General features: G+C 41.9%; 7 non-coding genes across 7 annotated transcripts; all 7 read left to right on the top strand.

The window, feature by feature from the left end:
- Positions 1–4,263: 4,263 nt before the first annotated feature.
- TRNAK-UUU (transfer RNA lysine (anticodon UUU)) lies at positions 4,264–4,336 on the top strand. Its single transcript has one exon. It is a non-coding gene; the product is annotated as a tRNA-Lys (tRNA).
- Positions 4,337–5,512: 1,176 nt separating this feature from the next.
- TRNAK-UUU (transfer RNA lysine (anticodon UUU)) lies at positions 5,513–5,585 on the top strand. The gene has a single exon. It is a non-coding gene; the product is annotated as a tRNA-Lys (tRNA).
- A 1,155-nt stretch (positions 5,586–6,740) lies between these two features.
- Positions 6,741–6,813, top strand: TRNAK-UUU (transfer RNA lysine (anticodon UUU)). The gene has a single exon. It is a non-coding gene; the product is annotated as a tRNA-Lys (tRNA).
- A 1,197-nt stretch (positions 6,814–8,010) lies between these two features.
- Positions 8,011–8,083, top strand: TRNAK-UUU (transfer RNA lysine (anticodon UUU)). The gene has a single exon. It is a non-coding gene; the product is annotated as a tRNA-Lys (tRNA).
- Positions 8,084–9,236: 1,153 nt separating this feature from the next.
- TRNAK-UUU (transfer RNA lysine (anticodon UUU)) lies at positions 9,237–9,313 on the top strand. Its single transcript has one exon. It is a non-coding gene; the product is annotated as a tRNA-Lys (tRNA).
- A 1,195-nt stretch (positions 9,314–10,508) lies between these two features.
- On the top strand, positions 10,509–10,581 carry TRNAK-UUU (transfer RNA lysine (anticodon UUU)). The gene has a single exon. It is a non-coding gene; the product is annotated as a tRNA-Lys (tRNA).
- Positions 10,582–12,718: 2,137 nt separating this feature from the next.
- TRNAK-UUU (transfer RNA lysine (anticodon UUU)) lies at positions 12,719–12,791 on the top strand. Its single transcript has one exon. It is a non-coding gene; the product is annotated as a tRNA-Lys (tRNA).
- Positions 12,792–13,023: the final 232 nt, after the last annotated feature.

The raw sequence follows: 13,023 nt of genomic DNA, 5'->3' as shown, positions 1-13,023 counted from the left end.
GGGCGGCTGGAAATGATGGATTGCATGGGAAGGAGTAAAAAGACGGCGTAGGGTTTTCAGCATTTGGTTACGTAAAATTCCTTGCTCGATACTTGAAAGCGTACTTCACAAGAAATTTGGGGCAAACTGTTTGGGCTAAAAATAGCACAATGAAGAAGGCCCAATTAATAAAGCAAAGGCTATGGATAGAGTGGTAAGGAGGAAGGGAGCCCGCAGTCAGAGAAATAGGGAAACGGGCTTAAGAAAGATCAGGAGCCCATCATAGAAGGCGCCCGCATTAAGGAAAGAAGTGTCAGGGAGAAGTTACGGAGATCAGAGAGAATTGGCAATGAAGTCCGTGTTTGGAAAGAGTCCTTATGGAAATTATATTCCCTTTCCATATTCAAGGTAGGACATAACTAGGGTTCTTACCCTATAAATAACCAAGGAAGCAAATCAAGAAGGACATTCAACACACTATATTCGAGACATTCGCACTTGTTCATCCACATCAACACCACGACATATTACCCTCAAAAGTACATTCACCTAAGATCTTGCAGGCCTGACATCTAGCGCCAGCGAGATTGGCATTACGTTACTATTTTAATCATCCTCCAATTCATATAGTGCAATACTTGGCAGGGTACCGTCCCTCCCGCGGTTGTTCCCACATTGGGTTTTCCGCGTCACAACGTGTCAATTTACATTACGCACTTTATTTTCGTATTTACTTATTGACAAACGAACGATCATACAATCAACCAACGAATAAAGACTACATTGACCCTAATTAATCGACTTGGGTAAAAATACCTAAACACTCAGCTGGTAGAGCGCACGGCTTTTAACCGTGTGGTCGTGGGTTCGATTCCCACAGACGACGTTATAAAATTATTTTCACTTTTTTTTGTGAAGCCTCTTGTTTAACGTATTTTGTAATTAGATTAAGGAACCCCAATCTTGTTACAATGTCTGCCATACCAAATTACAGGTTCCGGTACGACCTTCCGAACGGCTGAAATTGAAGTGTATAATACACGGTTTTTCGGGATTTCAGGGTCCCGGAATAAAATTCTCCGGAAATCACATAGAAAGTTCCTCGGGTCAGATAAAGCGGCCACGCAAAGTTTAAGCACCAACGGAAGACATTTGGTGGTGCCGGTGTGCCACAAACCAGCATTCGCCGAAACTCGGATTATCGTGAAAAATGTGTTAAAGCTCGTTATTTGAGGCTGAAATCGAGCAGGTTGATTCCTGAAATCGAACAGGTTGATTCCTGAAATGAGCTAGGACGCGTGATTGAAAAACAGGGAGAAAAAGAAACAGTTCGATTTACGACCTTCCGAATGGTTGAAATTGAAGTGTATAATACACGGTTTTTCGGGATTCCGGGGCCCCGGAATAAAATTCTCCGGAAATCACATAGAAAGTTCCTCGGGTCAGATAAAGCGGCCACGCAAAGTTTGAGCACCAACGGAAGACATTTGGGGGTGCCGGTGTGCCACAAACCATCATTCGCCGAAACTCGGATTATCGTGAAAAATGTGTTAAAGCTCGTTATTTGAGGCTGAAATCGAACAGGTTGATTCCTGAAAGAGCTCGGACGCGTGATTGAAAAACAGGTAGAAAAAGAAACAAGTTCCGGTACGACCTTCCGAATGGCTGAAATTGAAGTGTATATACACGATTTTTCGGGATTCCGGGGTCCCGGAACAAAATTCTCCGGAAATCACATAGAAAGTTCCTCGGGTCAGATAAAGCGGCCACACAAATTTTGAGCACCAACGGAAGACATTTGGGGGTGCCGGTGTGCCACAAACCAAAGATTCGCGAAACTCGGATTATCGTGAAAAATGTGTTAAAGCTCGTTATTTGAGGTGAAATCGAACAGGTTGATTCCTGAAATGAGCTCGGACGCGTGATTGAAAAACAGGAGAAAAAGAAACAGTTCCGACGACCTTCCGAACTTTGAAATTGAAGTGTATAATAAATACACGGTTTTTCGGGATTCCGGGGTCCCGGAATAAAATTCTCTGGAAATCACATAGAAAGTTCCTCTGGTCAGATAAAGCAGCCACGCAAAGTTTGAGCACCAACGGAAGACATTTGGAGGTGCCGGTGTGCCACAAACCAGCATTCGCCGAAACTCAGATTATCGTGAAAAATGTGTTAAAGCTAGTTATTTGAGGCTGAAATCGAACAGATTGATTCCTAAAATGAGCTCGGACGCGTGATTGATAAACAGGGAGAAAAAGAAACATGTTCCGGTACGACCTTCCGAACGGCTGAAATTGAAGTGTATAAATACACGGTTTTTCGGGATTCCGGGGTCCCGGAATAAAATTCTCCCGAAATCACATAGAAAGTTCCTTGGGTCAGATAAAGTGGCCACACAAAGTTTGAGCACCAACGGAAGACATTTGGGGGTGCCGGTGTGCAACAAACCAGCATTCGCCGAAACTCGGATTATCGTGAAAAATGTGTTAATGCTCGTTATTTGAGGCTGGAATCGAACAGGTTGATTCCTGGAATCGATCAAGTTGATTCCTGAAATGAGCTCGGACGCGTGATTGAAAAGCAGGGAGAAAAAGAAACAGGTTCCGGTACGACCTTCCGAACGGCTGAAATTAAAGTGTATAAATACACGGTTTTTCGGGATGTCGGGGTCTCGGAATAAAATTCTTCGGAAAACACATATAAAGTTCCTCGGGTCAGATAAAGTGGCCACGCAAAGTTTGAGCACCAACGGAAGACATTTGGGGGTGCCGGTGTGCCACAAACCAGCATTCGCCGAAACTCGGATTATCGTGAAAAATGTGTTAAAGCTCGTTATTTGAGGCTGAAATCGAACAGGTTGATTCCTGAAATGAGCTCGGACGCGTGATTGAAAAACAGGGAGAAAAAGAAACAGGTTCCGGTACGACCTTCCGAACGGCTGAAATTGAAGTATATAAATACACGGTTTTTCGGGATTCCGGGGTCCCGGAATAAAATTCTCCGGAAATCACATAGAAAGTTTCTCGGGTCAGATAAAACGGCCACGCAAAGTTTGAGCACCAACGGAAGACATTTGGGGGTGCCGGTGTGCCACAAACCAGCATTCGCCGAAACTCGGATTATCATGAAAAATGTGTTAATGCTCGTTATTTGAGGCTGAAATCGAACAGGTTGATTCCTGAAATCGATCAGGTTGATTCCTGAAATGAGCTCGGACGCGTGATTGAAAAACAGGGAGAAAAAGAAACAGTTCCAGACGACCTTCCGAGTGAAATGAAGTGTATAAATACACGGTTTTTCGGGATTTCGGGGTCTCGGAATAAAATTCTCCGGAAAACACGTAGAAAGTTTCTCGGGTCAGATAAAGCGGCCACGCAAAGTTTGAGCACCAACGGAAGACATTTGGGGGTGCCGGTGTGCCACAAACCAGCATTCGCCGAAATTCGGATTATCGTGAAAAATGTGTTAAAGCTCGTTATTTGAGGCTGAAATCGAACAGGTGGATTCCTGAAATCGAACAGTTGATTCCTGAAATGAGCTCGGACGTGTGATTGAAAAACAGGGAGAAAAAAAAAACAGGTTCCGGACGACCTTCCGAACAATTTGAAATGAAGTGTATATAATACACGGTTTTTCGGGATTCCGGGGTCCCGGAATAAAATTCTCCGGAAATCACATAGAAAGTTTCTCGGGTCATATAAAGCGGCCACGAAAAGTTTGAGCACCAACGGAAGACATTTGGGGAATCAACTTTTGGGCAAAGTTTGAGCACCAACGAAAGACATTCGGGTCAGATAAAGCGGCCAACGTTGGTTTCCCACGTTTGGACCACGGCAAACGTTGGTTTCTAACGTTTGGTCCATGGCTGAACGTTAGATCTCAAAGTTTGGTCCATGGTTCAACCTTGGGATACAAATTTCAGATTTACGCAGAAAAATTGCAATGTTTATTATTACTAAGTCAATACGTGACGTAAATCAATTATCGAATAGATTTAACGGTGCACAAAAAAAAATTAACCAAATAATGAAGCGATTAAGTTGTTTAAGTACCGGTGATTCGAAATCCGTCGTGTTGTTAATTGTTGTTTTTTTTTTTTAATTTAGTTGAAGTTGAGAGGAAATTTTTTAGAAAGAGAAAGTGCTGGATGAGTGGAAGGGCGGTTATCGTCATTTTTTGAAAAACGTCGTCGATATTTACTAAAACGTCGTCGATATAAATCAGCCCTCAAATTAATTTAGAGTTATGCGTTTAATTACGTAAATGTGATAAAGTAAACAAGCAGCCGTCTTAGCTCAGCTGGTAGAGCGCACGGCTTTTAACCGTGTGGTCGTGGGTTCGATTCCCACAGAGGGCGTTATAAAATTATTTTCACTTTTTTTTTGAAAAATGTGTTAATGCTCTTTATTTGAGGCTGAAATCGAACAGGTTGATTTCTGAAATCGATCAGGCTGATTCCTGAAATGAGCTCGGACGCGTGATTGAAAAACAGAGAGAAAAAGAAACAGGTTCCGGTACGACCTTCCGAACGGCTGAAATTGAAGTGTATAAATACACGGTTTTTCGGGATTCCGGGGTCCCGGAATAAAATTCTCCGGAAATCACATAGAAAATTCCTCGGGTCAGATAAAGCGGCCACGCAAAGTTTGAGCACCAACGGAAGACATTTGGGGGTGCCGGTGTGCCACAAACCAGCATTCGCCGAAACTCGGATTATCGAGAAAAATGTGTTAAAGCTCGTTATTTGAGGCTGAAATCGAACAGGTTGATTCCTGAAATCGAACAGTTGATTCCTGAAATGAGCTCGGACGCGTGATTGAAAAACAAGGAGAAAAGGAAACAGGTTCCGCTACGATCTTCCGAACGGCTGAAATTGAAGTGTATAATACACGATTTTTCGTGATTCCGGGGTCCCAGAATAAAATTCTCCGGAAATCACATAGAAAGTTCCTCGGGTCAGATAAAGCGGCCGCGCAAAGTTTGAGCACCAACGGAAGACATTTGGGGAATCAACTTTTGGGCAAAGTTTGAGCACCAACGAAAGACATTCGGGTCATATAAAGCGGCCAATGTTGGTTTCCCACGTTTGGACCACGGCAAACGTTGGTTTCCAACGTTTGGTCCATGGCTGAACGTTTGATCTCAAAGTTTGGTCCATGGTTCAACCTAAGGGGTACAAATTTCAGATTTACGCAGAAAAATTGCAATGTTTGTTATTACTAAGTCAATACGTGACGTAAATCAATTATCGAATAGATTTAACGGCGCTCAAAAAAAAAAAATTAACCAAATAATGAAGCGATTAAGTTGTTTAAGTACCGGTGATTCGAAATCCGTCGTGTTGATAATTGTTGTTGTTGTTTTTTTTTTATTTAGTTGAAGTTGAGAGGAAATTTTTTAGAGAGAGAAAGTGTTGGATGAGTGGAAGGGCAGTTATCGTCTTTTTTTGAAAAACGTCGTCGATATAAATCAGCCCTCAAATTAATTTAGAGTTATGCGTTTAATTACGTAAATGTGATAAAGTAAACAAGCAGCCGTCTTAGCTCAGCTGGTAGAGCGCACGGCTTTTAACCGTGTGGTCGTGGGTTCGATTCCCACAGACGGCGTTATAAAATTATTTTCACGGTTTTTTTTGTGAAGCCTCTTGATTAACGTATTTAGTAATTAAATTAAGGAACCCCAATCTTGTTACAATGTCTGCCATACCAAATTACAGGTTCCGGTACGGCCTTCCGAACGACTGAAATTGAAGTGTATAATACACGGTTTTTCGGGATTTCAGGGTCTCGGAATAAAATTATCCGGAAAACACGTAGAAAGTTCTTCGGGTCAGATAAAGCGGCCACGCAAAGTTTGAGCACTAACGGAAGACATTTGGGGGTGCCGGTGTGCCACAAACCAGCATTCGCCGAAATTCGGATTATCGTGAAAAATGTGTTAAAGCTCGTTATTTGAGGCTGAAATCGAACAGGTGGATTCCTGAAATCGAACAGCTGATTCCTGATATGAGCTCGGACGTGTGATTGAAAAACAGGGAGAAAAAAAAAACAGGTTCCGGTACGACCTTCCGAACGGCTGAAATTGAAGTGTATATAATACACGGTTTTTCGGGATTCCGTGGTCCCGGAATAAAATTCTTCGGAAATCACATAGAAAGTTCCTCGGGTCATATAAAGCGGCCACGAAAAGTTTGAGCACCAACGGAAGACATTTGGGGAATCAACTTTAGGGCAAAGTTTGAGCACCAACGAAAGACATTCGGGTCAGATAAAGCGGCCAACGTTGGTTTCCCACGTTTGGACCACGGCAAACGTTGGTTTCTAACGTTTGGTCCATGGCTGAACGTTAGATCTCAAAGTTTGGTTCATGGTTCAACCTTGGGGTACAAATTTCAGATTTACGCAGAAAAATTGCAATGTTTATTATTACTAAGTCAATACGTGACGTAAATCAATTATCGAATAGATTTAACGGTGCACAAAAAAAAAATTAACCAAATAATGAAGCGATTAAGTTGTTTAAGTACCGGTGATTCGAAATCCGTCGTGTTGTTAATTGTTGTTGTTTTTTTTTTTTAATTTAGTTGAAGTTGAGAGGAAATTTTTTAGAGAGAGAAAGTGCTGGATGAGTGGAAGGGCGGTTATCGTCATTTTTTGAAAAACGTCGTCGATATTTACTAAAACGTCGTCGATATAAATCAGCCCACAAATTAATTTAGAGTTATGCGTTTAATTACGTAAATGTGATAAAGTAAACAAGCAGCCGTCTTAGCTCAGCTGGTAGAGCGCGCGGCTTTTAACCGTGTGGTCGTGGGTTCGATTCCCACAGACGGCGTTATAAAATTATTTTCACTTTTTTTTTTGAAAAATGTGTTAATGCTCGTTATTTGAGGCTGAAATCGAACAGGTTGATTCCTGAAATCGATCAGGCTGATTCCTGAAATGAGCTCGGACGCGTGATTGAAAAACAGAGAGAAAAAGAAACAGTTCCGTGACGACCTTCCGAACGGTGAAATTGAAGTGTATATATACACGCTTTTTTGGATTCGGGGTCCCGAATAAAATTCTCTGGAAATCACATAGAAAGTTCCTCAGGTCGGATAAAGCGGCCACGCAAAGTTTGAGCACCAACGGAAGACATTTGGGGGTGCGGTGTGGTGTACCCAAACCAAAGATTCGCCGAAACTCGATTATCGTGAAAAATGTGTTAAAGCTCGTTATTTGAGGCTGAAATCGAACAGGTTGATTCCTGAAATCGAACAGTTGATTCCTGAAATGAGCTCGGACGCGTGATTGAAAAACAAGGAGAAAAAGAAACAGGTTCCGCTACGATCTTCCGAACGGCTGAAATTGAAGTGTATAATACACGGTTTTTCGGGATTCCGGGGTCCCAGAATAAAATTCTCCGGAAATCACATAGGAAGTGCCTCGGGTCAGATAAAGCGGCCACGCAAAGTTTGAGCACCAACGGAAGACATTTGGGGAATCAACTTTTGGGCAAAGTTTGAGCACCAACGAAAGACATTCGGGTCAGATAAAGCGGCCAATGTTGGTTTCCCACGTTTGGACCACGGCAAACGTTGGTTTCCAACGTTTGCTCCATGGCTGAACGTTTGATCTCAAAGTTTGGTCCATGGTTCAACCTAAGGGGTACAAATTTTAGATTTCGCAGAAAAATTGCAATGTTTGTTATTACTAAGTCAATACGTGACGTAAATCAATTATCGAATAGATTTAACGGCGCGCAAAAAAAAAATTAACCAAATAATGAAGCGATTAAGTTGTTTAAGTACCGGTGATTCGAAATCCGTCGTGTTGATAATTGTTGTTGTTGTTGTTGTTTTTTTTATTTAGTTGAAGTTGAGAGGAAATTTTTTAGAGAGAGAAAGTGTTGGATGAGTGGAAGGGCAGTTATCGTCTTTTTTTGAAAAACGTCGTCGATATTTACTAAAACGTCGTCGATATAAATCAGCCCTCAAATTAATTTAGAGTTATGCGTTTAATTACGTAAATGTGATAAAGTAAACAAGCAGCCGTCTTAGCTCAGCTGGTAGAGAGCACGGCTTTTAACCGTGTGGTCGTGGGTTCGATTCCCACAGACGGCGTTATAAAATTATTTTCACGGTTTTTTTTGTGAAGCCTCTTGTTTAACGTATTTATTAATTAAATTAAGGAACCCCAATCTTGTTACAATGTCTGCCATACCAAATTACAGGTTCCGGTACGGCCTTCCGAACGACTGAAATTGAAGTGTATAATACACGGTTTTTCGGGATTTCAGGGTCTCGGAATAAAATTCTCCGGAAAACACGTAGAAAGTTCATCGGGTCAGATAAAGCGGCCACACAAAGTTTGAGCACCAACGGAAGACATTTGGGGGTGCCGGTGTGCCACAAACCAGCATTCGCCGAAATTCGGATTATCGTGAAAAATGTGTTAAAGCTCGTTATTTGAGGCTGAAATCGAACAGGTGGATTCCTGAAATCGAACAGTTGATTCCTGAAATGAGCTCGGACGTGTGATTGAAAAACAGGGAGAAAAAAAAACAGGTTCCGGTACGACCTTCCGAACGGCTTAAATTGAAGTGTATATAATACACGGTTTTTCGGGATTCCGGGGTCCCGGAATAAAATTCTCCGGAAATCACATAGAAAGTCCTTGAGTCATATAAAGCGGCCACGAAAAGTTTGAGCACCAACGGAAGACATTTGGGGAATCAACTTTTGGGCAAAGTTTGAGCACCAACGAAAGACATTCGGGTCAGATAAAGCGGCCAACGTTGGTTTCCCACGTTTGGACCACGGCAAACGTTGGTTTCTAACGTTTGGTCCATGGCTGAACGTTAGATCTCAAAGTTTGGTCCATGGTTCAACCTTGAGGGTACAAATTTCAGATTTACGCAGAAAAATTGCAATGTTTATTATTACTAAGTCAATACGTGACGTAAATCAATTATCGAATAGATTTAACGGTGCACAAAAAAAAATTAACCAAATATTGAAGCGATTAAGTTGTTTAAGTACCGGTGATTCGAAATCCGTCGTGTTGTTAATTGTTGTTTTTTTTTTTTTTTAATTTAGTTGAAGTTGAGAGGAAATTTTTTAGAGAGAGAAAGTGCTGGATGAGTGGAAGGGCGGTTATCGTCATTTTTTGAAAAACGTCGTCGATATTTACTAAAACGTCGTCGATATAAATCAGCCCTCAAATTAATTTAGAGTTATGCGTTTAATTACCTAAATGTGATAAAGTAAACAAGCAGCCGTCTTAGCTCAGCTGGTAGAGCGCACGGCTTTTAACCGTGTGGTCGTTGGGGGGTTCGATTCCCACAGACGGCGTTATAAAATTATTTTAACTTTTTTTTTGAAAAATGTGTTAATGCTCGTTATTTGAGGCTGAAATCGAACAGGTTGATTCCTGAAATCGATCAGGCTGATTCCTGAAATGAGCTCGGACGCGTGATTGAAAAACAGAGAGAAAAAGAAACAGGTTCCGGTACGACCTTCCGAACGGCTGAAATTGAAGTGTATAAATACACGGTTTATCGTGATTCCGGGGTCCCGGAATAAAATTCTCCGGAAATCACATAGAAAGTTCCTCAGGTCAAATAAAGCGGCCACGCAAAGTTTGAGCACCAACGGAAGACATTTGGGGGTGCCGGTGTGCCACAAACCAGCATTCGCCGAAACTCAGATTATCGTGAAAAATGTGTTAAAGCTCGTTATTTGAGGCTGAAATCGAACAGGTTGATTCCTGAAATCGAACAGTTGATTCCTGAAATGAGCTCGGACGAGTGATTGAAAAACAAGGAGAAAAAGAAACAGGTTCCGCTACGATCTTCCGAACGGCTGAAATTGAAGTGTATAATACACGGTTTTTCGGGATTCCGGGGTCCCAGAATAAAATTCTCCGGAAATCACATAGAAAGTTCCTCGGGTCAGATAAAGCGGCCACGCAAAGTTTGAGCACCAACGGAAGACATTTGGGGAATCAACTTTTGGGCAAAGTTTGAGCACCAACGAAAGACATTCGGGTCAGATAAAGCGGCCAATGTTGGTTTCCCAGGTTTGGACCACGGCAAACGTTGGTTTCAAACGTTTGGTCCATGGCTGAACTTTTGATCTCAAAGTTTGGTCCATGGTTCAACCTAAGGGGTACAAATTTCAGATTTACGCAGAAAAATTGCAATGTTTGTTATTACTAAGTCAATACGTGACGTAAATCAATTATCGAATAGATTTAACGGCGCGCAAAAGAAAAATTAACCAAATAATGAAGCGATTAAGTTGTTTAAGTACCGGTGATTCGAAATCCGTCGTGTTGATAATTGTTGTTGTTGTTTTTTTTTAATTTAGTTGAAGTTGAGAGGAAATTTTTTAGAGAGAGAAAGTGTTGGATGAGGGGAAGGGCAGTTATCGTCTTTTTTTGAAAAACGTCGTCGATATTTACTAAAACGTCGTCGATATAAATCAGCCCTCAAATTAATTTAGAGTTATGCGTTTATTTACGTAAATGGGATAAAGTAAACAAGCAGCCGTCTTAGCTCAGCTGGTAGAGCGCACGGCTTTTAACCGTGTGGTCGTGGGTTCGATTCCCACAGACGGCGTTATAAAATTATTTTCACGGTTTTTTTTGTGAAGCCTCTTGTTTAACGTATTTAGTAATTAAATTAAGGAACCCCAATCTTGTTACAATGTCTGCCATACCAAATTACAGGTTCCGGTACGGCCTTCCGAACGACTGAAATTGAAGTGTATAATACACGGTTTTTCGGGATTTCAGGGTCCCGGAATAAAATTCTCCGGAAATCACATAGAAAGTTCCTCGGGTCAGATAAACCGGCCACGCAAAGTTTGAGCACCAACGGAAGACATTTGGTGGTGCCGGTGTGCCACAAACCAGCATTCGCCGAAACTCGAATTATCGTGAAAAATGTGTTAAAGCTCGTTATTTGAGGCTGAAATCGAGCAGGTTGATTCCTGAAATCGAACAGGTTGATACCTGAAATGAGCTCGTACGCGTGATTGAAAAACAGGGAGAAAAAGAAACAGGTTCCGGTACGACCTTCCGAACGGCTGAAATTGAAGTGTATATATAATACACGGTTTTTCGGGATTTCGGGGCCCCGGAATAAAATTCTCCGGAAATCACATAGAAAGTTCCTCAGGTCAGATAAAGCGGCCACGCAAAGTTTGAGCACCAATAGAAGACATTTGGGGGTGCCGGTGTGCCACAAACCATCATTCGCCGAAACTCGGATTATCGTGAAAAATGTGATAAAGCTCGTTATTTGAGGCTGAAATCGTACAGGTTGATTCCTGAAATCGAACAGGTTGATTCCTGAAAGAGCTCGGACGCGTGATTGAAAAACAGGTAGAAAAAGAAACAGGTTCCGGTACGACCTTCCGAACGGCTGAAATTGAAGTGTATATACACGATTTTTCGGGATTCCGGGGTCCCGGAACAAAATTCTCCGGCAATTACATAGAAAGTTCCTCGGGTCGGATAAAGCGGCCACGCAAAGTTTGAGCACCAACGGAAGACATTTGGGGTGCGGTGTGCCCAAACCAAAGATTCGCCGAAACTCGGATTATCGTGAAAAATGTGTTAAAGCTCGTTATTTGAGGCTGAAATCGAACAGGTTGATTCCTGAAATGAGCTCGGACGCGTGATTGAAAAACAGCGAGAAAAAGAAACAGGTTCCGGTACGACCTTCCGAACGGCTGAAATTGAAGTGTATAAATACACGGTTTTTCGGGATTTCGGGGTCCCGTAATAAAATTCTCCGGAAATCACATAGAAAGTTCCTCGGGTCAGATAAAGCGGCCACGCAAAGTTTGATCACCAACGGAAGACATTTTGGGGTGCCGGTGTGCGACAAACCAGCATTCGCCGAAATTCGGATTATCGTGAAAAATGTGTTAAAGCTCGTTATTTGAGGCTGAAATCGAACAGGTTGATTCCTGAAATCGAACAGTTGATTCCTGAAATAAGCTCGGACGCGTGATTGAAAAACAGGGAGAAAAAGAAACAGGTTCCGGTACGACCTTCCGAACGGCTGAAATTGAAGTGTATATAATACACGGTATTTCGGGATTCCAGGGTCCCGGAATAAAATTCTCCGGAAATCACATAGAAAGTTCCTCGGGTCATATAAAGCGGCCACGCAAAGTTTGAGCACCAACGGAAGACATTTGGGGAATCAACTTTTGGGCAAAGTTTGAGCACCAACGAAAGACATTCGGGTCAGATAAAGCGGCCAACGTTGGTTTCCCACGTTTGGACCACGGCAAACGTTTGCTTCCAACGTTTGGTCCATGGCTGAACGTTAGATCTCAAAGCTTGGTCCATGGTTCAACCTTGGGGGTACAAATTTCAGATTTACGCAGAAAAATTGCAATGTTTGTTATTACTAAGTCAATATGTGACGTAAATGAATTATCGAATAAATTTAACGGTGCACAAAAAAAAAAATTTAACCAAATAATGAAGCGATTAAGTTGTTTAAGTACCGGTGATTCGAAATCCGTCGTGTTGTTAATTGTTTTTTTTTTTTTTAATTTAGTTGAAGTTGAGAGGAAATTTTTTAGAGAGAGAAAGTGTTGGATGAGTGGAAGGGCGGTTATCGTCTTTTTTTGAAAAACGTCGTCAATATTTACTAAAACGTCCTCGATATAAATCAGCCCTCAAATTAATTTAGAGTTATGCGTTTAATTACGTAAATGTGATAAAGTAAACAAGCAGCCGTCTTAGCTCAGCTGGTAGAGCGCACGGCTTTTAACCGTGTGGTCGTGGGTTCGATTCCCACAGACGGCGTTATAAAATTATTTTCACTTTTTTTTTTGTGAAGCCTCTTGTTTAACGCCCCAATCTTGTTACAATGTCTGCCTTTTTTTTTTGTGAAGCCTCTTGTTTAACGCCCCAATCTTGTTACAATGTCTGCCATTGTCGGGTTTTCCTGCAATCAGCAAACATACGCAGGAGCCATAACATTATAGGCGGACATCAGTGGCAAGACGGACTCGTGCATAGTCTAATGGGTACTGCC

Source organism: Silene latifolia, chromosome 8 (genome assembly GCF_048544455.1).
Source record: "Silene latifolia isolate original U9 population chromosome 8, ASM4854445v1, whole genome shotgun sequence".
NCBI lineage: Eukaryota > Viridiplantae > Streptophyta > Magnoliopsida > Caryophyllales > Caryophyllaceae > Silene > Silene latifolia.
Note: the sequence above shows the minus strand (reverse complement) of the source record. Positions and strands in the feature narration are given on the sequence as shown.